Source organism: Zalophus californianus, chromosome 10 (assembly GCF_009762305.2).
Source record: "Zalophus californianus isolate mZalCal1 chromosome 10, mZalCal1.pri.v2, whole genome shotgun sequence".
NCBI lineage: Eukaryota > Metazoa > Chordata > Mammalia > Carnivora > Otariidae > Zalophus > Zalophus californianus.
Window position 1 is genome coordinate 50,252,527 of NC_045604.1, and position 25,232 is coordinate 50,277,758.

The following is a 25,232-nucleotide window of genomic DNA, read 5'->3' on the forward strand; positions in this document are numbered from 1 at the left end:
CAACAAATGGTGTTGGAAAAACAGGTTTTCCAATGTGTAAAAGAAAGAGGTTGAACCCTTGTATTACACCATACACAAAAATCAACTCAAAGGGATTGAAGACTTAAGTGTAAGACCTGAAATTATAAAACTTCTAGAAGAAAATGTAGTGGGAAATCTTCATAACATTGGTCTTGGCAATCATTTCTTGGATATGACATAAAAAACACAGGCAACAAAACGAAAAATAGGTAAGAAAAAGCTTTTGCGCAGTAAAGGAAGCAATCGGTAGTGAAAAGGAAAGCCACAGAATGGGAAAAAAATATTTGTAAGTGATCTGGTGAGGGGCCAATAGCCAAAATATATAAGGAACTCCAATACCTCTGTAGTAAAAACTAAATAACCTGTCTTAAAAATGAGCTAAGGACTTGAATAGACACTTCTCCAAAGAAGACATACAAGTGGTTCAACAGGTATATGAAAGATGCTCAACACAACTCATCATCAGGGAAGTGCAGATCACAATGAGCTATCATCTCATAACTGTTAGGATGCCCATTAAAATAATGAGTGTTGGCAAGGCTGTGGAGAAATTAGAACTTTAGTACACTGTTGGTGGGGATGTGAATGGTGTAGCTGTTAGGGAAAACATGAAGTTTTCTCAAAAATTATAAAGTAGAACTGCTGTATGGTTCAGCAGTCCCACTTCTGGGTATTTACCCTCCCCCCCCCATAACAAAACAGGATCTAAAAGAGATATTTGCATTCCCATTTCATCGTGGCTTTATTAACAGTAGCTAAGGTATGGGAACAATCTAAATGCCCACTGATAAATGAATGAAGGAAAAAATATACATATTACTCAGCCTTAAAAAAAGAAGAAAATCCAGTCAGACACTACAACATGCATGAACGCTGAGGACCTTGTCTTAAATGACATAAATCACCACAGAAAGACAAATAGTGCATGATCCCACTTACATGAGGTCTCCAAAGAAGCAGAAAGAATGGTGGTTGCCAAAGACTGGAGGGAGAAGGAAATGGGAAGTTGCTGTTCAATGGGTATAGAGTTTCAGTCATACAAGATGAAGACGTTCTAGAGCTTTGCTGTGCAATAATGTGTATATAATTAGCAATACTATACTGTACCCTTAAATCTTTGTTAGGAAGGTACATTTCACGTCAGGTGTTCTTTTACCACACACACACACATACACACACACGCACACATTGAGAATAAAAGTACAAATTGAGAATGTGAGAAGGATAAAATGAAAATGAGGCAATGGGCTTGAAATTATGTGGATTTGAACTGGCCAAGTCCAAGGCCGCACCTGGAGGAAGAAGAGCAGTTGGATTCTACTCAGGAGGCAATCATGTGCACAGGCAGCCTCTCTTCATTTAAAACCACCCCATGCACATTCATCGAGCCTTATATTGTCTTGGGAGGCAGGATGTACAGTGGCTAAGGGCATGCAGTTTGGTATCAGACAGACCTGGGTTTTCTTTGCCTTTTTAAATTTTTTACTTTTATTTTAATTCCAGCAGAGTTAAAACACAGTGTTGTTTGATTGAAAAGATTAAATTGAAAAGATTAAATGAGATAATTTGTGTAGCAATCTCAAATGAAAATGATGATGGCTATTTGTTAATGTGGAGGCAGCATTTGGTACATGAGGCTGGAGTGATTGGATTCGAGGAGTTGTATGAAGGTTCCTGAAATTTCAGGCAAGGATATTTCTACGAGGCAGGCTCCCTTGGGTCCCAATGTCAGTACCAGTATTTTTATGTAGATCTGCATGTAAACCCCCAAATATAAACTTTTAGTTAAATTCAGAAACCTAACAAGTCCATGTACAAAACACATAGCTGAAAAGTCAGCTGTCACATACTGTTAAAAAACAAAAACAAAAACAAAAAACCCTGAACTTTGAAAAAAACAAAACTCTGTTAGCCATTCATCTACGGGAAGTGATTGAAATCTTTCCTTCTCTATTGATTTTTCCTTCACCTGTTGATGAGATCTGTCCCTGTGTCATTTTCCAACCACCCAGGTTCTGTTCAGAGGCAGGAAGAGCCCTGGAGGAGCCAATCTTGAGGGTGTGGGGAGGGTCATCTTTTGCTTATTTTCCATTGTTGCTTCCTGGGCTTGCTCTTCCCCAAAGGTTGAATGTGACCTCTAGAGTATTAGCTCACCACATGGAGGTTCTCCTTTTTCTCTTGAGCTGCCGAATGGTATGAGTGTGGTTGCCCTAGGATTTTGCAGTTCTTCTGAATTGGTAATACTGGTTTCAGGGGGATAAATAATAGAGGATTTCTGTCTTAAATGACCAAGCGGTAACCTTCCTGTGCCAGGAATGGTCAAAGTCATAGCTCTTTTGGTGATTCTAAGGTGATCGAGAGTACACGCAGAATCCTGCACTGAGGGTTCAAATAAATGTTCTTTAAACATCGGCAAGGCATTTGGCAAGGTCTTCCACATTAGTTTTTCTGACACCGTGGAGGGAGAAGGCAGAATGTTGGGCCAACTAGGTAGATTCATACATGGTTGAAATTTGAGAGTGGATTCTAATCATATTTTTTATTCAGTCATTCATTCGTGGCAACAAATATTTATTCAGAACGTTACCATGTACCAGACCCTTTTCTAGGTACTGGGGACACACCGGAGACCAAAAGAGACAAGACTTCTGCCCTCATGGAGCTTATATTCTTGCGCCATGCCACAGGGTTCTCCAATTCTGTCTTGTTCTGCATTTCCACAACCAAATTCTATAACATTCAAAGGCGTGTTTGTCCTACAAAGCCACCATAATAAAGATGGTGTAGCACTGGCATAAGGATGGGCATAGAGGAATAGAATAGAATTGAAAGTCCAGAAATAAATGCAGATATTTATAGACAATTCATTTTTGACAAGGGTGCCAAGACAATTCAGTGGAGAAAAATGGTTCTGGGATGGTGCAGAACAGTGTATCCCATGTGTTAAAACCCAAAATTCAGTGTAGTAAATCTGAAGTCTAATTATTAAAGGACTCATGAATTGAGCAGCATTGCATCGAGCAAGTAGAGAGAAGCGCCATGGAGTGCAGGAAAGTAAAGGTTTTTTTTTTTTTTTATGTTATGTTAATCACCATACATTACATCATTAGTTTTTGATGTAGTGTTCCATGATTCATTGTTTGCATATAACAGCCAGTGCTCCAAGCAGACTGTGCCCTCTTTAATACCCATCACCAGGCTAACCCATCCTCCCACCCTCTCCCCTCTAGAACCCTCAGTTTGTTTTTCAGAGTCCATCATCTCTCATGGTTCGTCTCCCCCTCTGACTTACTCCCCTTCATCCTTCCCCTCCTGCTATCTTCTTCTTTTTCTTCTTTCTTAACATATGTTGCATTATTTGTTTCAGAGGTACAGATCTGTGATTCAACAGTCTTGCACAATTCACAGCACTCACCATAGCACGTACCCTACCCAGTGTCCATCACCCAGCCACCCCATCCCTCCCACCCCCCACCATTCCAGCAAAGAAAAGGTTTTTAAAGCAAGGAATGCATTATTTTAGGCAAGGTCATTCTCCTAAGGGGAGCAGAGCGGTCGGTCTGTCAGCAGATTGCCTCATAGTGCTAACCGGAAAATTCCATCTTGGCTGGTTAAAGTTTACATTCCTGGGGCTGGGGTTGTGGGAGCTGAAACTGGATTAAGTCTTGGTTTGCTGGGGTGAGGCCCTTAACATCAGCGAATTCATTTTGGGCTTGTGGTTTTCTAACACACGCAAAAGAATGAAGTTGGACCCTTCCCTCATCCAGTATACAAAAATTAACTAACATGGATCTAATCTTTAAATGTAAGGGCTAAAACTCTAAAACCCTTTGAAGAAAACATAGGTATATGTCTTTGTGATCTTGGATTAGGCAGTGGGTCTTAAATATGACAGCGAAAGCATAAACGACAAAGGGAAAAACAGACAAAAGGAAAAACAAATAAATTCATCAAAATTTATGTGTTTCAGAGAATACCATCAGGAAATTGAAAATGTAATCCATATAATAGTAGTAAATATTTACAAACCATGTATCTGATAAAGAGCTCATATCCAGAATATATTTTAAAAACTCTTATAACTCAGCCCATTAAAAAAGACAGTCCAACTAAGAATGAGGCAAAGATTTAAGTAGACATTTCCCCTAAGAAGATAGACAAATGGCCAATAAGCCCATGAAAAGATGCTCAACCTCATTAGTCATTAGGTAGCTATAAATAAAAACCACAATGAAATACCATTTCATAGCAACTAGGATGGCTATAATCAGAAAGACAAACAAGAATCCATACTAACAAGGGTGTAAGGAAATTGGAACCCTCACACATTGCCGGTGGGAATGCAAAATGGTTCAGCTGATGTGGAAAACAATTTGGCATTTCTTCAAAAAGTTAAGCATAGAGTTACATATGACCCAGACATTCCACTTTTATGTATATACTCGAGAATTGAAAACATCTGTCTGCACAAAAACTTACTTATGAATATTTATAGCAGCCTTATTCATAATATTAAAAAAGTGGAAACATCCAAGTGTACATCAATTGATGAATGAACAAACAAAATGTGCTCTATCTATACAATGTACTATTATTTGGCCATAGAAATGAAGGAAGTATTGATGTGTGTTACAACATGTAGGAATCTTAAAACATGATGTATGCTAAGTGAAGGAAAGGAGACACAAAAGGCCACATATTGTATGAGTCCATTTATATGGGATGTCCATAATAGACAAATCCGTAGAGACAGAAGGTAAATTAGTGGTTGCCAGAGGGTGGAGGGAGGAGGCATGCGGACTGCTAATGGGATTAGTTTCTTTTTGGCAGGATAAAAGTCTTCTGGAATTAGATAGTGATGGTTGCACAACTTTGTGAATATATTAACAATAACTGTGCAGTCTTTCTAAAGATTTATTTATTTATTTTAGAGAGACACGAGGAGGGGGCAGAGGGAGAGAGAGAATCTCAAGCAGACTCACTGCTGAGCGCAAAGCCCAACGTGGGGCTCGGACCCAGAACCCTGAGATCATGACCTGAGCCAAAATCAAGAGGTGGATGCTTAACCAACTGAGCCACCCAGGCGCCCCTAAAAATCACTGTATAATTTCAAAGAGTGAGTTTTATGGTATGCAAATCATATATCAATAAAAAAGATATACTTATCGTAATTATAGGTTATGTGAAACTAGCAGAGGGAATATTTGCATTGGGCAAAGTCAGAAGACTCAGTACTCAGACGAACCTTGTTGGATTGGACAGCTGGGCTGAATCTGACAGGGTGAAATTTAGTAGGAACAAACAGAGAATCCTAAAACTGCCTTCAAGAAAAACAACTAATAACAGCCCTATAAAAATAATTCCAGGCTTTAGTTCACAGGGAGCCTGATGTGAGTCAACAGAATGTCATATCCTTTTAAAAGGCGAATGTAACGTTTGCAGCATTAATACAAGTATGGTTACTCCAATGAGGAATGAATGTCACTTTTTTTGAAGAGCTTGGTCAAATGGCTCCCAGATTTTGGAGGTCAGTTCTGGTTGCCGTGTTTCAGGAAGCATCCAGTTCAGTGGGTGAATCTAGTCCAAATACACTCTATTTGGCTTTCACAAAGTCTGTTTTCTCATCTGAAGGAATTTTGGTAAGTCACGCCTCTGTCTTCACTACCAGCCCTATCACTCCTTTGTTGCCCGGAGCAGGGCCAGGCTCACACACAGGTGTCCTACCCACCTGCTCCTCACTAACGTTTGAGTTTAGCCCCCTTCTGTACACAATCTCAAAAACGAAGACATGTAAAAAGAATGGCAAAGGGGTCCCAAGACATGTTGAAAAGATAAGGAACAATTAAATGAACTAGTTATGTTTGATCAGAGAAAGACCATGGGAGCGGACTTCAAATATTTGAAGACCTTTTGTGCAGATGTGGGAGAAGACAAATGAGTACAGCCAGGGATTAATGGGTTGAAGCTTCAGAGGAGATGCTTTGATTCAACGTAGAGAGCAGTTTGACTGCGCTCCCCGTGGCTGGATGTTTTTTATGCAAAGGGGGAGTGTAGGTTGAGCTTCATTGGCACAAGCTGATGACTGGATGGAATTTATGATCGGATCGATATCCAGTGTCGATAAGTTTGGTCATCTCTTCTAGTTTTAGGATTTCATCATGATGCTATTTGTCTGCCCTGCTACTCTGCTGGTCTATCTACTAGACACTCCATGAGGGACCGGAAACATAAGACTATCTTATGGATCTTGTCCTTTAGGAAGCTCACAGCTTAAAGAGAATAATAATACCAACACCATGGAGTTATTTTGAGGATTAAGTGACATAATGCCTGTAATGTGTGTGTCTCACACTTCATGTATACTCAATTAATGTTAGTGAACTTTTTTTTTTAAAGATTTTATTTATTTATTTGACACAGAGAGAGAGCACAAGCAGGGGGAGCAGCAGGCTCTCCGCAGAGTAGGGAGCCTGATGTGGGCCTCGATCCCAGGACCCTGGGATCATGACCTGAGCTGAAGGCAGATGCTTAACCGACTGAGCCACTCAGGCGCCCCAATGTTGGTGAACTTTTAAATTAGAGAAAATGGAAAAGCTAAGTAAATATAGGAAGTGTGACATATATGTATAGCACATGAACAGAGTGCTGTTGTGTGGTTACTCATTGTTGGGACTGTGAGTTCCCTCCACCTAGAGCATTGTCAGATGGTAATGGTTGGCTTGTCTGATGAAAATGAGCAGCAAAGAGAGTCAGTTTAACTATACATAAGTCATAAGTCTGTAACTTGCTAGGGCCTTTGTATTGCACTGATGATAGTGGTGGTGATTGAGGCGTGTGGTATGTGTGTTGTATTTACAAGTGTATATATTTATGCTCCTGTAAGCAAGGCTAAACTAATATATGGGCAACTGATGCTTTTGGTGTCAGAAGTGAAGAGGAGGCCCTATTCATAAAAGGCTCCCTCAACCACTGACTGATAATACCCTAGGAAAGGTGACCATTTTCAGTGACTTCTAATTTTTATTTTAGTGTCTGATTTCAAGCCCTTTGCTAAGGGTCAATTTTGATGGGGTTTGTAGGGTTGTGGAAGAACCCCAGAGGGCCCAGTATGTTGACGGTGCTGGGAGGGGGCCATAGGGTGAGAATAAAGACAGAACAAGGCTTCCTGCACACGCTATGTGTGAGAGTGAGTATGTGTGGGAGAGGGTGGTACCAGTGCGGCGGGATATGTATCCTGAGGGCATCAGATAAGGTTCCCAGTGTTTTGTGAACTGGACTCTGAGACTTGAGGGGTACTTGTATTGGCTGATTTTACTTGTCTCAAACATTTTCACAGTATGGTGCATCTCTCTCCCATTCTCTCTCCTTCGGCTGCCCATCATAGCTCTGGATCAAAGAGTAACACATTAACCAAAGGATAACAAATGGCTTTAACTTCCCTCCATAGGTGCTTTTGTGATTGGAAGAGTCACATCTAGAGACTCTCATGGGACCTTCAAGGACCATCGGTGGTATGAGTTTTCCACCGAGGAGGAAGATTTTTGGCATCAGACAAATCACAGAATTGGGGAAGCTCCATGGCGGCACACTGATGAGATGAAGCCATGGGCTGCTGGGTCACCTCTTCTGCTTTTGAGGAGAAGGACTGGTTGTGGCTATGTACATAAACCAAGGAAATCACCAATCTGCCCTCCTTCTTTGCTCACTGTCCTTGTGTCTGCCCAGCGCCCTTCCCATGAAGGGCAGGCGAGTGTGGTAGGGGAAAGGGAGAAGAAACACATGTAGTAACTCTGACTCTGGAACAAGTGAAGTGGTTCCTAGCCAATAAGTATTACTGTTCTCTAAACCTTAATGGAAGCATTTTGCTGTTTTTAATACCCTCTTTGTTGAGGAAGGAAGGAAGAAGAGAAGGAAGGGAAGAAAGAAGGAGAGAGGGAAGAAAAACTCCACATGTGTTTATATCTATTTATATGAGCTTGGAGAAGGTCGTGCAAAGATATATTTTGAACTTTAATATTAGTTATTTCCGGGAGTGAGGTTGCAAGGCAGAGAGGCAGAAGTTTTGCTTCAAAAACTTCTGGGTGGTTTGACTTCTTCGAATCAGCATGTTACATTTTAAAATGAAATGTTTAATTTTTAAACTAGCATAGTATCAGTAGAGTGTAGGATTCCCCCCACCAAAAAAATAAATAAATAAATAAAAATAAAGCAACATTTCTTGGTTTGCTGAGAACTTCAAAACCATGGGTTTTCCCCTTGAGACTGTCCTGCCTGCCTTCTTGATCTTACTGTTGGTGACACTGGCCACATTCAGCCCGGTGTCTGATCAGACACACAGTGAATGTTGCCACTGCTCTAGCTTCGCTGTGTCTTTGGCTTGCTGGCCTGATTCTCAGGCTCAAGGGGACTGCCTCCATTTCCCCCCTTGAGAAGTGGGGAGCACCAAGAAAGGGAGGCTGGACACTCAGGAGTGAATATTGGTCATCTCTGGCAGTGGAACTTCATCTTGTCTTGTCGTGGTGGCAGAAGTGACGGGTGGGTGGGCAGGCGGGCGTACCCATGTGTAGCAGGTAGGGCAGCCTTCCATTCTCTTCAGGTACTTCAGCAGATTTCCAGTCTAATTCTGTCACATCTGAGGGGTTCAGATAGATTTTCAACATCCCAGCCTTCGGGCTGGTACTAAACTGCAGCTCGGACGCACGTGAGCTGGGTTCCTCATCACTGTTACCCGAGTTGAAGATAGAAAAAGATTAGGTGATAATAATACCTTACAGGTATCCACCTTCTTTAATCCAAAGCTCTTTGCGAACAGCGCAGGAAGCCCCAGGACAAAGACCCCGGCTCAGCAGTTTCTGAAATGCAGCCCTGCCCTGAATGAAGCCACCTCCAGGGTCCGAGAGCCACCCTCAGACAGACCTTACCTCCAAACCTCACTTGGCGAGGTGAAAATGAAGCCTGCATCTAACAGCAGGAGCGGGAATGTGTTTCTGAGGCAAAATGTAATTACCAGAGTAGGAGATGGCCTGGCAAGTGGGGATTAACACTCCCCAGCTCCTACAAGCACCCTGGGCCCTCTGAATGGCTTCAGCAAGATTTGGGGTTTTATGCTTCCATCCGAAATTTGGCTCTTTGTGAAACACGGTGGAGGACTCACTGACTACAGGGACTTTGATTCACTGCCACCAGGGAAAGAGGTTTACTAGTATTTCTTGTGAACTTAGGCAGCCTGGGGTGAGGGGGGGCGGCGGAGGGAGAGGATTCACAGAGTACGAAGGTTGCAAAAGAGCCATGGTCCCCTGCGAATAATAAATAATGTCCGGGCTCCTGCTGAGCCGGCAGAATTCCATACGTGGCTTGCTGAGCACACTGTTGAGGATGGCTGACTCTTCATGGTCAGTCTCGCAGGTTCTGTTGCCGGTCTTGGATCCCAAGAACATTACTGAAAGATGCGTTCCTCTTTTAGGCAAGGCTCTCATGAAACCTGTTTGGGTGTCTGGAAATCCGAGTTTCCTGTTTGCCCTGGTCAGGAACCCTTATGACTTTATGCGAGTCACTGCCCCTCTTGGTGCCTGATTCTTCATCCGTGGCATGGAGAGGTTGGACCAAATCAGGATCTTGACAAATTGTGTTTCACAGAGTCCTAGAGATTTCATTAACATGCCTTAACTGCCAACAGCAGGGCGGGAAAATGGGAATGATGGGGTTCTGAGCCCATTATCCCTGCTGGGATGAGAAGCACTCTTATCTTTGTTGACATAGTAAGCATCTCTTTAAGGTTTCTTTTGAAGAAAGAGTTTTGCTGAAAAAAAAAAGTTTGATAATAGATGCTATTTTCTGGGTCTCTCTAGCTATAATAGTCTATGCCCTGCAAATGGCTTTGGCAGTTTTACAAACAAAACACCCAGAGTATGCATATTAGTTACCCTTGAAGATACTCAACAATCTATGGTATCAAAATAAAAGCCATTACTTTCTTTTCATTAAAAGTTATTTATCGATCATAGAAAAATTAGAGGAAACACAAAAAAAAGCATAGAGAAGAAATTTAAAATCATAACCCTACTCCCCCAGAGATGAACTATAAACACGAGTCACAGCTTCTGCCAATTTTCTGTTCGTATAAAGTTTCTTTGTAGAAAACTGAGCTGATATCTTACACAGTTTTTAAAAAGTTAAAAAACAAATATTTGACCTTATAATATTTGACCGTCATGACTGGCCATGTCATTAAATGTTCTTGGAAACATATGATAGTTCATGGCATTTCTTATTATCTAGGATTCCGTCATACTGTCTGAATCATCATTTATCCACCCCTTCTTCAAGTGCTGAGCATCTAGATGGGTCCCAGCGTCTGCGAATTAAGTAGAGGAACATTTGTAGAATGATTTTTTTCTACCACCCATATACAGTACATTTGAAGTCTAATTGTTGATGTTGTTGTTTGGTTTATTTGTTTCTTTCATTTCAGGGTTATGGCTGTTTTTTTCCCTTCTTGTACAACAACCTGGTTGCTAATGTTGACATTGTCGCTAACTAACCCCGTGAACTTGTGGCAAAACCGTTACTTCATGGAATAATGAGGGGGTTCCCCTCGGTCAGTCATTCCCCATTAAGGGCAGCAGCCCACCTGGGAGCCATTGAGGTACTTGAAGTTTTTATTAGGAACCTGATAGAAACTGTGCCCTTGCTATTGAAGAAAGAGAGAAGGGAGAAAACCAGGGGAACTCACATTTATTCCCATGCCTTCTCTGTGCCAACCATTGTGTGAGCCAGGCTATTTACCTCAGCCACCTGTCACAAGAATCCTGGGAGGCGGGGATTTTGTAGGTGCACTTTACTGCCTTAGCTGCATTTTACAGGTGAGGATTCTGAGGCTCAGATCAGTCGAGTAGCCTGTCCAGGGTCACATGGCTAGTAAAGTGGCAAAGTGGGATTTAAATTCATACTGCCTGGCTTCAAAAACCATGATCTTGTCACTGGGCCATGTGGCCCCAATCAAACATATCTTTGAATAAAAAAGGAAAAAATAAATTTTACCCAATAAAAAATTGGGTAAACAGGAAGAAAAATGAACAAGGTTCCCAGTCAGATAAAAGAAAAAAAAAAGGATACCTTATAAATCTGGGACTATTTCCTAAGTTCTACTTCAACATATCCAACCAAATGCTTTTCCTTCGTATCTTTTAGATGTCAAGGAGTATGAGAAATCTGTTAGTCCAATCATTTTGTCCTATGGATAGGAAATGAGTGTCCAGAAAAAGGTAACTGACTTGTTCGGTATCATTTAGATGGTTAGGAGCAGAAATGAAGTAGGAACCAAAGTGATCTGCAATCAAATGAGACAAGTATTAGCAATACCCAATGCAGTGCCTGGCATGGATTAGTACCGGTCTGGGGCATACCTTCTGCTTACCCTCTACGATTCTGTCCCTCTCTTGCATTCACTTGCTGTGCCCAAGCCATGTTTCCAAGATGCCCCTGGTCCAATTAGAAGTTCATAATGTCTTACCCCAGTGCTCTTCTGTTCCACACCCTATATCATGAAGAGTGGGTTTAGAAGTAAATGGGACAATAGGTAGAGAAAATGAATTCATAGGCTCAGTTTTTGAAGGGTTTGGCATTGAATGAGAGTAAAAAAAGGCAGTGAGAAAAGTCAAAATCGAAGTCAAAGTTTTGGGGGGTTTTTTTGGAGGAGTTGGAAGTGAGAATGATCTTTAACCTTACTTTATTTATTTATTTTTAGGTTTGGGTTTGTTTTTGTTTTTGTTTCTTTTAGTCTTCTTTTAGACAAAAGAGGAAGAAATACTGGAAAAGACTGGAGGTAAAAGAGGATAGTAGAGCTAAATCTTCAGGGCTAACAAGTGATGGAGAGGTTGAAGAGCCCAAGTAGAGGGCTTGAACTTTGGGAAGAAATAGAATAACTTTCCCTCTAAAATGGATAGGATATGAAGGGAAAAGTGAAGATATGGAAAATCTTGAACTGAAAGGCAAGGAAGTAAACAGAGCTCAGTTTTCCTATAGGTTGATTGGGATTGGGATGGTAGGTTTGAGTTATGGAAACAGGAATTGGGCTCAGCATCTACCCACTCTGGAGATTTCTGTCGTGGGAGGGACAGACTCTTTGGCACCTCTGCGACTGGGCAGTTAGTGTACATCAACTCTGGGCGCTTGCACAGCAGCCTCTGCCTTCAGTGGGAGACAGGTAGGACCGGGGATTGTGGGAAAGCATGACTCTATGGTTCTCCTGTCCTTGGTCCGTGCAGTCATTTCCTTTTCTTTCCTCCTACGTGGAAATCGTGACCCCCTCCAACTCTTCCCTCCCTGATGGCTTCTGAAATATGACTATGAAAACTTACTTCCCCTCATGATGGTGGAGCAGCACCGAGCTTTGTGGTCAGAGGCACTTGTTATCCAGAGGGCGGTGGTCACCTTTTTGCACTTAAAATAAAGAGACTCTAGAGTAGTTACTTTCTGTCTCCAAAGGTGACAGAACTAAAACAGCAGGTTTAAGTGACAGCCATGGATAATTTACACTGACAAAAGATACATGTGCTGTGGGCAACGATTTGGAGGAGGATGTCAAGCGTCTGTCCCTAGAGACCTCCAGGCCCTTATTTTTCTGGACACCTGAGATGCAGAAGAGCTTCCTACAGGGGTTTGGTCCAGGTGGTATTAAGACTCCCTTACAGAGCTATATTTAATTTATAATCCTGATAACCGGACCCCAGGTGGTTATGGCTGGAAGTGGTCCATTTAGGAGACTGTGTTGACAATTGAGGATTTGGGGAAGAGTTCCACACACACACACACACACACAGGGAGGAAACAATTCTTCCACTGCTTTCCTGATATGTCATGGGCCTTTGCAAGAGGCAAGTATTTTATTCCAGGGACAGAGACCTAATGACTAGTCACAGTTTTGTACAGGGAAAGCCTCATGTACTGCATTTTTATTAATTTCTGACTTTATATTTGGAATCCCTAATTTCCAATATCTAAAAAAATTTTTATTGTTAAAGGTGAGAGGAAACATTTTTTTTTTTCTTCTCAATGACACATGACCTGATTTGGCACAGAGAAGAATGATGCTTTTGGACCTGAAAATTTCCTATAAGAACTGTAGAAAATCCTGAGGGCTGCCATCTCCTGACACTGGGTGGGGCCAGAAAGAGGGTGATAGATCACTGGTGTTGAATTTGTATGTGATGAGTAATACATTTTATACTCTGCCCAGACAACCAAAAACATATGGCCCTGGACTCACATAATCGGGAAATATACTGATCCATGGCCAGTGGTTGTCATCAGGTCACTAAACCTATTTCCCCAGATATAAAATGAGACCATCTTGCCTCTCAGTACAAATGTAATAAAATCTAGTAATGCAGCCATGAAAATAAGCACTGGCCCATAACCCAAGGGCTTGAGAAGTCAAGGCTAATGAGAAACGGGCAGTATACAAAAAATAAATTGCATTTCCTCCCCTTTATCTTGGGTTTAAGAGGAATTTGGGTGTATTTTCCACAGAGATTGTCTGCACACACCTCACGCAGGTGGGATGCAGAAAAGTGGGAAGTAGTGGACATTGGTTAGAGGAAGAGTGGGTAAAATTATAGTTGGGGATAGGGCCAATGAAAATTTTATGGTACTAAGAATTTTTAAATCTACTAGTCGGTTATGAGGTGCCGATACGTTAGGCACAATTTGTGGTGGTGGAACTCCCCCCAGTATGAGGAGAGAGAGAGTACTAAGGAAAGCCAGGAGTATTTAATGCCAGGTGCTGGTGTTACTTTTTCTGGTGTGTATCAAATACCCCTCCCCTGAACCCTCCTACACTGGTGGTGGGAATGCAAGCTGGTGCAGCCACTCTGGAAAACAGTATGAAGGTTCCTCAAAAAGTTGAAAATAGAGCTACCCTATGACCCAGCAATTGCACTACTGGGTATTAACCCCAAAGATACAAATGTAGTGATCCTAAGGGGTACGTGCACCCTGATGTTTATAGCAGCAATGTCCACAATAGCCAAACAATGGAAAGAGCCTAGATGTCCATCGACAGATGAATGGATAAAGAAGATGTGGTATATATATACAATGGAATATTATGCAGCCACCAAAAGGAATGAAATCTTGCCATTTGCAACGACGTGGATGGAACTGGAGGGTGTTATGCTGAGCGAAATAAGTCAATCAGAGAAAGACATGTATCATATGACCTCACTGATATGAGGAATTCTTAATCTCAGGAAACCAACTGAGGGTTGCTGGAGTGGTGGGGGGTGGGAGGGATGGGGTGGCTGGGTGATAGACATTGGGGAGGGTATGTGCTATGGTGAGTGCTGTGAATTGTGTAAGACTGTAGAATCACAGACCTGTACCTCTGAAACAAATAATACATTATTTGTTAAAAAAAAAAAAGGCAGAAGATAGCAGGAAGGGAAGAATGAAGGGGGGGAGATTGGAGGGGGAGATGAACCATGAGAGACTATGGACTCTGAGAAACAAACAGGGTTCTAGAGGGGAGAGGAGTCGGGGGAGGGATTAGCCTGGTGATGAGTATTAAAGAGGGCATGTTCTGCGTGGAGCACTGGGTGTTATATGCAAGCAATGAATCATGGAACACTACATCAAAAACTAATGATGCAATGTATGGTGATTAACATAACATAAAAAAAAAACAAAACCCTCCCCTGAACAACGGAGGAGGGGGCGGGAAATCCATGCTCTTGTGGTGTCTTTGAAGGCACGGGGAGGGCCATGTCCTGGAACTGAGACCTGCCCTAATTCTCGCCTGCCTTTTCTTCTTCTGGAAAGTCTCCCTGCTGTACCCTTCGTATGCATGCCCTTATGACAGAAGGATCAAGGGGCCACTTCAGAGGAGCTTAAACTTCAGTCTTTTCCAAAAATAACAAAGGTGGAGGAAAGAAAAGAGCTGTTTGTGAGTGAAAGCCTGAGCCAGATACAAAAAGCATGAAATGAGACACTGTGGAGGAGAAAGTAACCTGAGAGAGCACAGAAGCCTATCCCTCTCACTTGACAGAAGAGGAAACTGAGACCCAGAGAATACTTGCCCTTACAGGACAGTGTTGTCCCAGTGTCATCCTGGGCCCCAAACCTTTGCACACTGCAAGCTTGTAGATGAACTCATCCATTCCCAGGGCTCCAGCTTACCATCACTCCTGCCTGACCAGAGAGAAGTTTCCCTGCGTGCTTCTGATGCATTCATTTACATACCTATGGGATACTCCTGCCCGGAGGTGCAAAAGGTAATTGAGACTACGCACATGGGAAGCTCCACTCCCTCACTCAGACTTCCTCCCACCCTGCATGTCCTCTGTGGGTGAGCCTCCCACTAGCCTTTCAGGGCTACCCACAGGCCTTCCCTTCCCCTCCTCCCTGCATCCCATCAGGGACTCACTCTTAATTCCTCCCCTTTTGTTGTTTCTGCCTTTTCTCTCTTCTGTCCTTAGTACAAGCCCCTAACCCCTCTTCACTCCACTTTTCCATTGGTGATCTCCCTGTTCCTGATCTCAGCTCTCCTGGTCTTTCTGTTCCACAGCCAGCTTTTTAAAAGCACAAATCAGACCCTTTTGCCAGTAGATAAAGTTCAAGCCCTTCAGGGTGGCACACAGTGGCCCCTGCACCTTGGCCTCCAGGGAGCTCTTCAGCTTGGTACAGCCAAGGATCTTGGAGGCTGCTCTGTTATTACGTGGCTCCATGTGAAAGCTGACAGCGTGGTCAGCGTCTTCCCTTTGCCACATGCACTCTGTGCAGAGAACCACCTTTATCTTTAAACCTAGTTCTAGTGTCATCTCTTCTTTTAAACCTCCCTGATACTCTCCTTCAGACTCCTAACCCAGAGAACAAATTGGTGGTTGCAGAAGGGGAGGAGAGTGGGGGGAGAGGGCGCGGAATGGGTGAAGGGGATTAAGCGGTACAAACTCCCAGTTATAAAATAAGTAAGTCATGGGGACGGACAGTACAGCATAGGGGAGATAGTCAATAACACTGTAATACACTAACCGTGGTGAGCATTTTGTAATGTATGTAATTGTTGGATCACTATGTTGCACACCTGAAACTAATTTATAACTAATTTGCTATTTAATAATTTTAACTAACTGAATATTCTATGTCAGCTATACTGCTGACATAATAAAAATTTTAAGAAAACATCAGATTTTAGGCAGGATAGTCAATGGTATTGGAATAGTGTTGCACGGCAACAGACGGCTCACCGTGGTGAGCATCACACAACGTATGGACTTGTCAGATCACTATGTTGTACACCTGCAACTAACGTGACAGTGTGAACTATGCTTCAATTAAAATGAAGTTTAGGGAGGAATAAACCACAATGTTAAATGTTGTTGGATGGTCAAAGATGTGAAAATGGTAAAAAAAAATTAAACAACAACAACAACAAGCTATATCCTAGTTCTGTCCTGTGCATACCTCTCCGGCAGCCCCTTTATGGCATTCCTAGTTGTTGAATTTTTTCCCCCTGCCCATTCTAGAATGTAAACTTATGGACCAGCTCATTCATATTTTTAACCTTTAGTATTTGGTGTGAAGATAGGACTCAGGAGAACACTTTTAAAGAAGTGAATGAGGGGCACCTGGGTGGCTCAGTCGGCTAAGCGTTTGCCTTCGGCTCAGGTCATGATCCTGGGGTCCTGGGATAGAGCCCCACATTGGGCTTCCTGCTCTTGGGGAGCCTGCTTCTGCCTCTCCAACTCCGCTCATGCTATCTCTCACTATCTCTCTCTTTCTCTCAAATAAATAAATAAAATCTTTAAAAAAAGAAAAAGAAAAGAAAAAGAAGTGAATGAATGGATGTGAGTGAAACTTCACACTGTCTACTAGTGACCCAATCAGGCAAGAGATCCTTGGTTTTCCTTCTTCCTGTTCATGTTTTCCCTACTCCATGTTGTCCAGCGAGAAGACCCAGGCATTTAAAATGGTACCATTTTAAACGGGGGTAGCTGGCTGGCTCAGTCAGTAGAGCATGTAACTCTTGATCTCGGGATTGTGAATTTGAGCCCCACACTTGGGGTAGAGATTAAATAAATTAATTAAAAAAACGGGTGCCTGAGTGGCTCAGTCTGTTGAGTGTCTGACTCTTGATTTTTGGCTCAGTCATGATCTCACATGATCTCAGGGTCCTAGGATCAAGCCCCACATCAGGCTCCCTGTTCAGTGGGGAGTCTGCTTGAGATTCTCTCTCCCGCTCTCTAAAAAAATTTTAAAAATCTTAAAAAAATAAATACAATGATACCATCAGTGCATGTCCTGTACACAATTTTTATCTTATTTTCAAGTTGAAGCATTAGAACTCACCAGCTAATTGGAAATAAGTGAGGACAGGGCCTCCAGTTTCTGGTTTGTTATCTCTCTTGTGGCTCATTATATTTTAATTGTCCAAGAAAAAAAATACAGACAGGAAGGATACATACATGTATTGAGCATCTGCTGCACACTTCACACATGGTCTCATTTAATGCATACACACCCTTTGAAGTGTGCATTATTATGTACATTTTACAAATGAAGACGCAGAGGCTCTGAGGTTATGTAACTTGCCTGGGATCCTATGACCAGCAAATGTCAGAGTTGGGAGTCTAACCACGTCTGTCTGATTCTAAAGTCCATTCTCTTTCCCCTTCACTACACTTCCTCCCTAGGGAAACAGAACAGAATTAGGGACATAAAATCTCAAGAAGTTTCACTGAAAGACATTCCTCTGTGACTCCAATAACAAATTGGACTGAAGAGGTAGGCGCTGTGAACCCTAACACTAATCCTGTTGCATGACATGATTTCGAGAAAGTCAATTAACCTCTTATTTTCGATCACCTTGTATTCACAAATAGGGGATACACAGACTTTCCTCAATCAATTAATGAGAAAGAGTTACTTCCTAAGTTGGTTTGTATTATTTGTTACAGAAATGTGTTTGCTGTAATTACTAACCATAAAAATGACCTTACTTCTATAAGAAATTAGTATTGGTCTAAAGGAAATGACAGCTGGTCTAGTGAAAAATCAAACTGTTGAATCCAAAATTGATTCCCTTTTTATTTCACTTTATATAACATCTCTTTTGAGGTGTGTGATGCCTGTATTCTTTTACGCCTGGTGATAGGGTTAAAAATGGAGGAATGAAGAGATGTTTAGGATAGAAGAGGAAGGACAGTTAAGAGTGTGGCTGTTGAACATTTTACGTGCCAAGTTGATTTTTTTTTTCCCTAGGTCTAATAACTCCAAGGTGGAAATAGATATTTTTCCTTGAGCATTAAACACATAACGTTCATGGCACTCATTGGACCTCAACAGTTAGCGGCTGTTGACAGAACTTGAACGTTGACAGTGCAGAGTCTAAGATTGAATACACTGGACAGAGCAATAGAGAAAACATTCAAAGTAGAAGCATTTTAGAATATAAAAATTATACTTTCGATTTTTTTTTGGATCCTTAGAGGCAGTATAACAGAAAGAGCCTCAGTCTGAGATGCTCTCTCTGGATGTCTTATGAGCTAATGCTCTGTGTGACCTTGGGCAAAATATTTAACTCTCGGAATTTTGTTATAGTTTAAATAGAGGTTGTGGAGTTTCTGCTGTTGAGGGGTTGGGCATCTGTAAGATGAGGACAGTATCTCTGAGCTCCTTCATAGCACTTCTGTCCTTTGGTTTCGTGGTGGCTGTGGTACTCTGTTCTGTCTCCAGCCACCTTTAGAGAGTGTGCCTGATGAAGTAGGTCAGCAGGAGAAGGGAAATGTTTGAAGGCACAGATAGTGGGAAACAATGGGAAAATGGGGACTTGAGTTTTCTCCTTGAAATCATGGTACTTCTTTCAAAATAAAGACCTAAATAAATAGATTTTTAAATTGGAAGGAAGAATTAATGCCCGCTTCTAGAAGCTACGTTCCTGAAGGATGAAACTCCTTGACACATTCTTATAATAACCCCTGTGATTAAGATGCATGAGGCTGGGGGAAACTGAGCTTGGCCCCGACACTGGGACTTACAGATTATCCCCCACCCTTCCATGCCACCGTTCTTCTGGGACCTGGGAAAGACACCAGCTTCTTCACCAACAGCCTGTCATTTTGCCAGTCGGAATACGCTCTCAGACATTCAATCCACTCTTTCCTTGTTTTATAAAAAGTCCAGCCTTTATACACCTAATATGATTTAGTCCTGGTTTAATTTCCTGAATCTTTGTGCTGCTTTTTCTTCCTGGCTCTCATGTTCAGTACTGCCAGTGTCTTTGTCCCCGCAGGTGCAGACAAATTAGCATAAAGAGTAAGTTGCAGAATTGGAGAACGGCAAATTTGATTTCAAAAGCCATTCAGATTGAGGTCCATTTGGTGGCATTAGGAGCAAAACTAATAAACAAACCAGATTTTTTTCCCTACTCAAATTGATTTTTTTTTTTTTTTTACTTGACAGGATCCCTTTAGAAGTAGAATATTTTATCAAACTCTGGTTTTAGCTGTCATGTGCAGTGCTTTTTTTTTGTTTCCTTTTTCATTATTGCTGACTGTTAAGTTATGTGGGTTGGCAAAGGAAAATCTTTTCTTTTATAATAAAGAAGAATGCATTGCCTTTCCAGCGTAATTATCTACCTGTGTGTTTCACGACCTTATAGAGGCAACACATTGTGGTTTGACACTGTTCTTCGTGCTAGCATGACTCCCATTTTACAGATGGGAAAAAATTAGAAAGAGACTTTCGGGACCATACCCAGACTTGAAAACATACAATTCTGAAGGAACCCGGATCTATTTGACTCTCTCACTGACTCAGCAAACATTGTTTATGGCTTCTCTCATAAGGAGTGAAATGTGTTTATTTGCCTGTTGTTCTGGGGGGGCAGGAAGAGTTTGTGGTAAGCTGGACAGATGGATCGGAGGAGGCCTGTGCCGTGTGTCATGATCAAGGTCGTCCAGTGAGGGGTCGGAGTTCAGAATTCGATGAGCGTTTTGGATCTTCTGAAGGGTGTCCACGTCTTGGTGGATAGACCCCTGTGATTGCAAGGCGCAGGGACTCAGTTCCTCAGGGAAAATCCTCGAGAGGATTCACACATGTCAGCAGGAGGCAGTGACCTTGCAGGGCTCATGCTCCTGTTGGACCTCAGGGCAAGTGGACCTGGATCACGGGACGGCACTCAGGGCTCTGTAGAGGGCTTTGGGGTATTCCCTGTGTTATCCTGCCATGCATCAGCTTCTTCTCACCCCCCTGCCATCTTGCCTAGTGTTTCCCTCTCTGCCCCATGTCTTTTCTCGACCCCAGAGCTTTGCTTACTCATGTTTTTTCTATTTCCTCATTTCTCCAGCTTGAAGTGGCCCTTATGGTGCAGAGACTCCCCATCTGTGCATTTACCGTGCAGCCTTCTGAGCTCGGCTTCTGCTGATTTTTGCCTGATTTGTTCCATATTCCCTATTTCAGATTCCTAAGAGGAAGAATCTGATTAGCTCATCTTGTGCTGGGTCATGTCGTGGGTCACTGCTGCGTCTGTAGACAGGCTGCCCTCGGTGAGGTGCCCACCCTGAGAGGCTCATGTGCGAAGAAGTGCCTAAGGAAAGGGCTGTGGGAGGAGGAACGGCTCGTGCCCTGGCCTACTGTTCTCTTCATAAACCTTCCTAATACTATTCCTCACCCTGAAGTAGCCTGCCAGCCTCTGAGGAATCATTTCTAGGAGCAAAAATATTTTTTCAAGGTCAGAAAAGGAGAAATCATTAAAGTGACCATAGCTACAAGACACTGAAGAGCTTTACATTTATTACTTCATTTCCTGCTTACAACAACTTTATAAAGTGGATATAATCATTTTGGGGGCTTAAATAACCTGTTAAAGACAAACCAGTATTAAGTAGGGAGGTTGATATGCAAGCGCAGTCTGTCAGACTCCAAAATTATGCCTGCAAATTATACTCCTTCCATATCTAACTGGGTATCTGTAACTGGCATTTTCTCCACCTGAGTCAAATTAAGCATCTATGAAATAATTTCACTGGAATTGTAGCCGTGATGGGGGGAGGATCGTAAGCCAGTGCCGGGGTGGAGGGGGGAGCGTGGGCAGGTGAGGGAGGTCTCTCTCCTCACGAAGCAGGACTCCCTCGTGTCAGCCTCGCGAGGTCATGTCACCCCCAACAGACACGAATGTGCCATGTGGCAGCCTTCTGTGACTTGTATTAACACAGATCCATCATTAATATGACAAATATGCACACCTGCAGACTTAATTGCTTCCATTTTCTTGAGTCACTGATAGGTTTATGGCCTGCCGCAATTCCAGTAAAACTGAAGCAATCTAGATCGGACGAAAAAGGTGTCTTACTCCAATCAATCTCTTGAACAGACCCAGACTCCAGCCCTGATGACAGACTTTCTTTCTAGACAGGGTAATTAAAGAGGCAGAGCCAGCTACTTTTTAAAGTCCCTTCATCTTAGTTTTATCATCTGTAATACAATCTTAGAAACTCTAGACGGGAAACATCTTTTCTTCTCCCATCCCTCCCCAAATGATTGGCCCTCCCTCTTGGCAAAGGCTGTATGCGCCCTCCATCTGTGTTACTGCAGAGGCCAGTCAGGGTAGGCTTTCTGGTTTGCTCCTGAGGGGATAGTGGATGTGCTGAGGGGTTTCTATTATAGTTTTGGGATCCCTCACTTAAGATTGAAAGGCCTGCCCACAAAAAGAAAGCCATCTTTATACCAGAAGCTTTTTCCCCACCAAATTCAGGTTCGGCTCTGCCCACAAAACCAAAGATAACACAAAGTGGGATATCACTTATTCCTTACACTACTGTGGAAACCTCTAGCAAAGAGGGCAAATTTACCTAGTGTATGTTTTGTACCCGTGGAACATTTTAAATACCGGAAAAAAAAAAAACCCACACAAGGATTTGGAAAACTTTAATAGATTATTAAATGACTATGTAGGAAATAATATGTGTTAAATAGAAATTAATTGACCAAAAATATATATTTTGGTAACCATCAGGCATGTAAGAGATCCCCACAATATATAAAGAAATGGTGCCAATCAGAAAACCCTCAAATTCTTTCATGATTGTGGAAGGGGAGAAATGAGAAAAGTAACTGACAGAATGACTTTTCTCAGTTGTTACTGAAGAATTTGTGAAATTTCTTTTTTTTTAAGATTTTATTTGTTTATTTGAAAGAGAGAGAGAGAGAGCACAAGAGGGAGGAGGGCCAGGGGGAGAAGCAGACTCCCTGCTGAGAGGGGAGACTGACTCAGGGCTCTGTCCTGAGACTCTGGGATCATGACCTGAGCCGAAGGCAGACGCTTAACTGACTGAGCCACCCAGCTGTCCTGAATTTGTGAAATTTTAACAAACATCTTACTTTCTGAAATTTTTTTTAAATATATTTGGTCTTACTTTATTTTTAAAGATTTTATTTATTTATTTGAGAGAGAGAGAGAATGAGAGATAGAAAGCACGAGAGGGAAGAGGGTCAGATGGAGAAGCAGACTCCCTGCTGAGCAGGAAGCCCGATGTGGGACTCGATCCCAGGACTCCAGGATCATGACCTGAGCCGAAGGCAGTCGCTTAACCAACTGAGCCACCCAGGCGCCCTGAAATTTAAGTAATATTGAGCTGTTGACCCTTTAATAACATGGGGGTTGGAGCACTGACCCCCTGTACAGTTGTTTGACCCCCCAAACAACTAATAGCTTACTCTTGACTAGAGGACATACCGATAACATAAACAGTTGATTAACACACATTTTGTAAGTTATATGTATCAGAGGCTGTATTTTTATAACAAAGTAAGCTAGAGAAAAGAAAATGTTATTAAGAAAATCAAATCATAAGGAAGAAAAATACATTTACAGTGCTTTACTGTACTTATAGAAAAAAAATCCACATATAAGTACACCTGTGCATTTCTAACCCATGTTGTTCAAGGGTCAACTGTACTAAGGATACCCCAAACCAGGTAACAAGAATAGTTAAGTTACTGATGCAGCAAAAGAAACAGCCATCAGTCCTGAAGAATTTCAGAGATGAAGTTGGGGAAAATGGTGTCAAAATATCTCATTCGACCTGAACTGGCAGACCATCCCCATTTGTAAGGATTCAGCCCTTCTGGGGGGCAAACCACCGAAGTTGATGATGATGGATGAGGTCTGTAAATACTTCAACATGAATTGAATCCAGTGTGAGTGTAAGGGGTGGGCACAAGCAGTGGGGGTCATGGTAACGCTGGGAGTCTATAGAGGGAATCAAGTCTGAGTGTCACTGTTATAAGGGTGTACCATACGTGCTCATCAAGAGGATCTACTTAGATTTTCAAAAAGCTTTGCCAGGTTCTACCTTTAAAATCTATTTTTTAATGGTCAGTTACCACCATATTTGTTGGTGATGGAGCCTCAGTTATGAAAGCAGTATAACTGACAGTCTTTACACATGATTTAGATGATACCAGGCTTTATATACTAAAAAGTCAAGTTGATGGAGGTGGTCTGCAAGTTGATCATTAGAATCCATGTCAGAGGACAGAAGAGAGGGAAGTGATTTCTATACTATCAATGTCAAGGCAATGCTCTCCCAGATACAGGGTCTAGTTATAGTTATAAAATAAAAGGGTGTATGTCACATCATTAATGATTCAGAAAAATAACCTAGAATTCATTAAAGTCATTTCGCTGAAAACATGGACCCAATATGCTATCCTGGCTTAAATGGGGGAACAAAATGTCATCATAAAGGGCATGGGAAACCCAACAGTACTCTACACTTAAGTACAGCCATGTTAACTTTTTACCAGGAATAAGATAATTTGTTCTTGTCACTGATCATTAAGGATCACATTAATATTAATAACTATAACTCATATTTCTTATATTTTGGAGCATTTCCATTTGCATTTTCATTTTAACCACCCCATAAGGTAGATGTTTGTATTACTCCCATTTTTTGAAAGAGAAACTGAGGCATAAAGATTTCAGAGTAATAGGTGCAGGAACCTTGCCTCAGACTTAGGGTTTTCTGATACTAGGATCCTTCCTGTCTCTGCTATACTGCATACTTCACTCTAGGGAATGCATTTAATGAACCCAGAGGAAATATAAGAATGGCAGGTGCAGAGGTCAAGAGGAAGTGGGTACAGTTCTATGAAGGTAGAATAAAAAGCCTGATACATACTAGACACAAAAGCCAAATATGGATGAAAGAAATAGGAATGAGTCTGCTGATAACAAAGGCGAACACTACGAGAGGAAGTTGATCCATATTTATCACATGAAGTATGTGTGACCTTGTTCACCAAATACTCAACTGCTAGGATTCAAAGTTCTATTTGAAACCCAGGGAGGGTGAGCTTAGGGTAAATAAAGGAAGTACTCCTGGTACAATCAGAAGATATAGGTTTAGTAAACAAACAAAAAAGATACTGGAAGTTTCATGAATGAAAAGACATAGCTGCTAAGAAGATGGGATTGACCTTAGCTTTTTTTTTTTTTTTAAGATTTTATTTTTAAGTAATCGCTACACCCAGTGTGGGACTCGAATTTACAACTCTGACATCAAGAGACCCATGTTCTACCGACTGAGCCAGCAAGGTGCCCCTAGATTGACCTTAGTTTTAAGACAATGTCCAAGAGGATATGACCGTCTTGACACAAAATTGCCTTCCAGCTCTGTGCCTTTTTGGCCACAGAATGAGGACTAGATGAAGAAGCTATCAGGTGTCCCTAAGTTCCGGTTTTTGTGTCCTGACTTAAGTCTCCTAACCCACTCATTTCTGCTACCATCACCTGTGTTCTCAATCTAATGGCTTGATTATGAAATTTATAGCTGTATTCCTTTAGAATGAGAAGCAGAAAACCCAGCAATTTTATTTTTCATTTTGCCAAACTCACCTAGCATTGTTTTAGTTACAGCCTCTAATTAATGGGTTAGTTCTACTGAGTAAGGAATGGAAATGTCAATGCCACCTCCACCTGTTAATTTCTGATCTTTTGTACTAATATGGTGTGCCAGGACCAGCAAAGAAGGAAAACTAACCATGGGAGGTCATCTTGCGGTGGAAATATGGGTGGAACATTGCTGAAAATTAAAAATGAAACTCCAGAAGAAATGTAATGCCAGTTAAAATACAAGCATAGTAACAAGGCTGTGGCCAAAAGTCAGGAGAAAAGGGGCAAGGCAGACATAGTGAGCAAATAGATGAATTAG

General features: G+C 41.9%; 1 protein-coding gene across 2 annotated transcripts in view; it reads left to right on the plus strand.

The window, feature by feature from the left end:
* ASTN1 (astrotactin 1) overlaps positions 1 to 25,232 on the plus strand; it is a 306,052-nt gene that overhangs the window by 71,542 nt on the left and 209,278 nt on the right. Inside the window, exon 1 of one of the 2 annotated variants that reach the window (XM_027613432.2) lies at positions 17,727 to 17,799. The exons of the other annotated variant lie outside the window; for it this stretch is intronic. The gene's annotated coding sequence lies outside the window, so the exon portion shown is untranslated. Of the gene's footprint in view, positions 1 to 17,726; positions 17,800 to 25,232 lie in introns of those variants that run through there. 2 annotated transcript variants of the gene reach the window in all.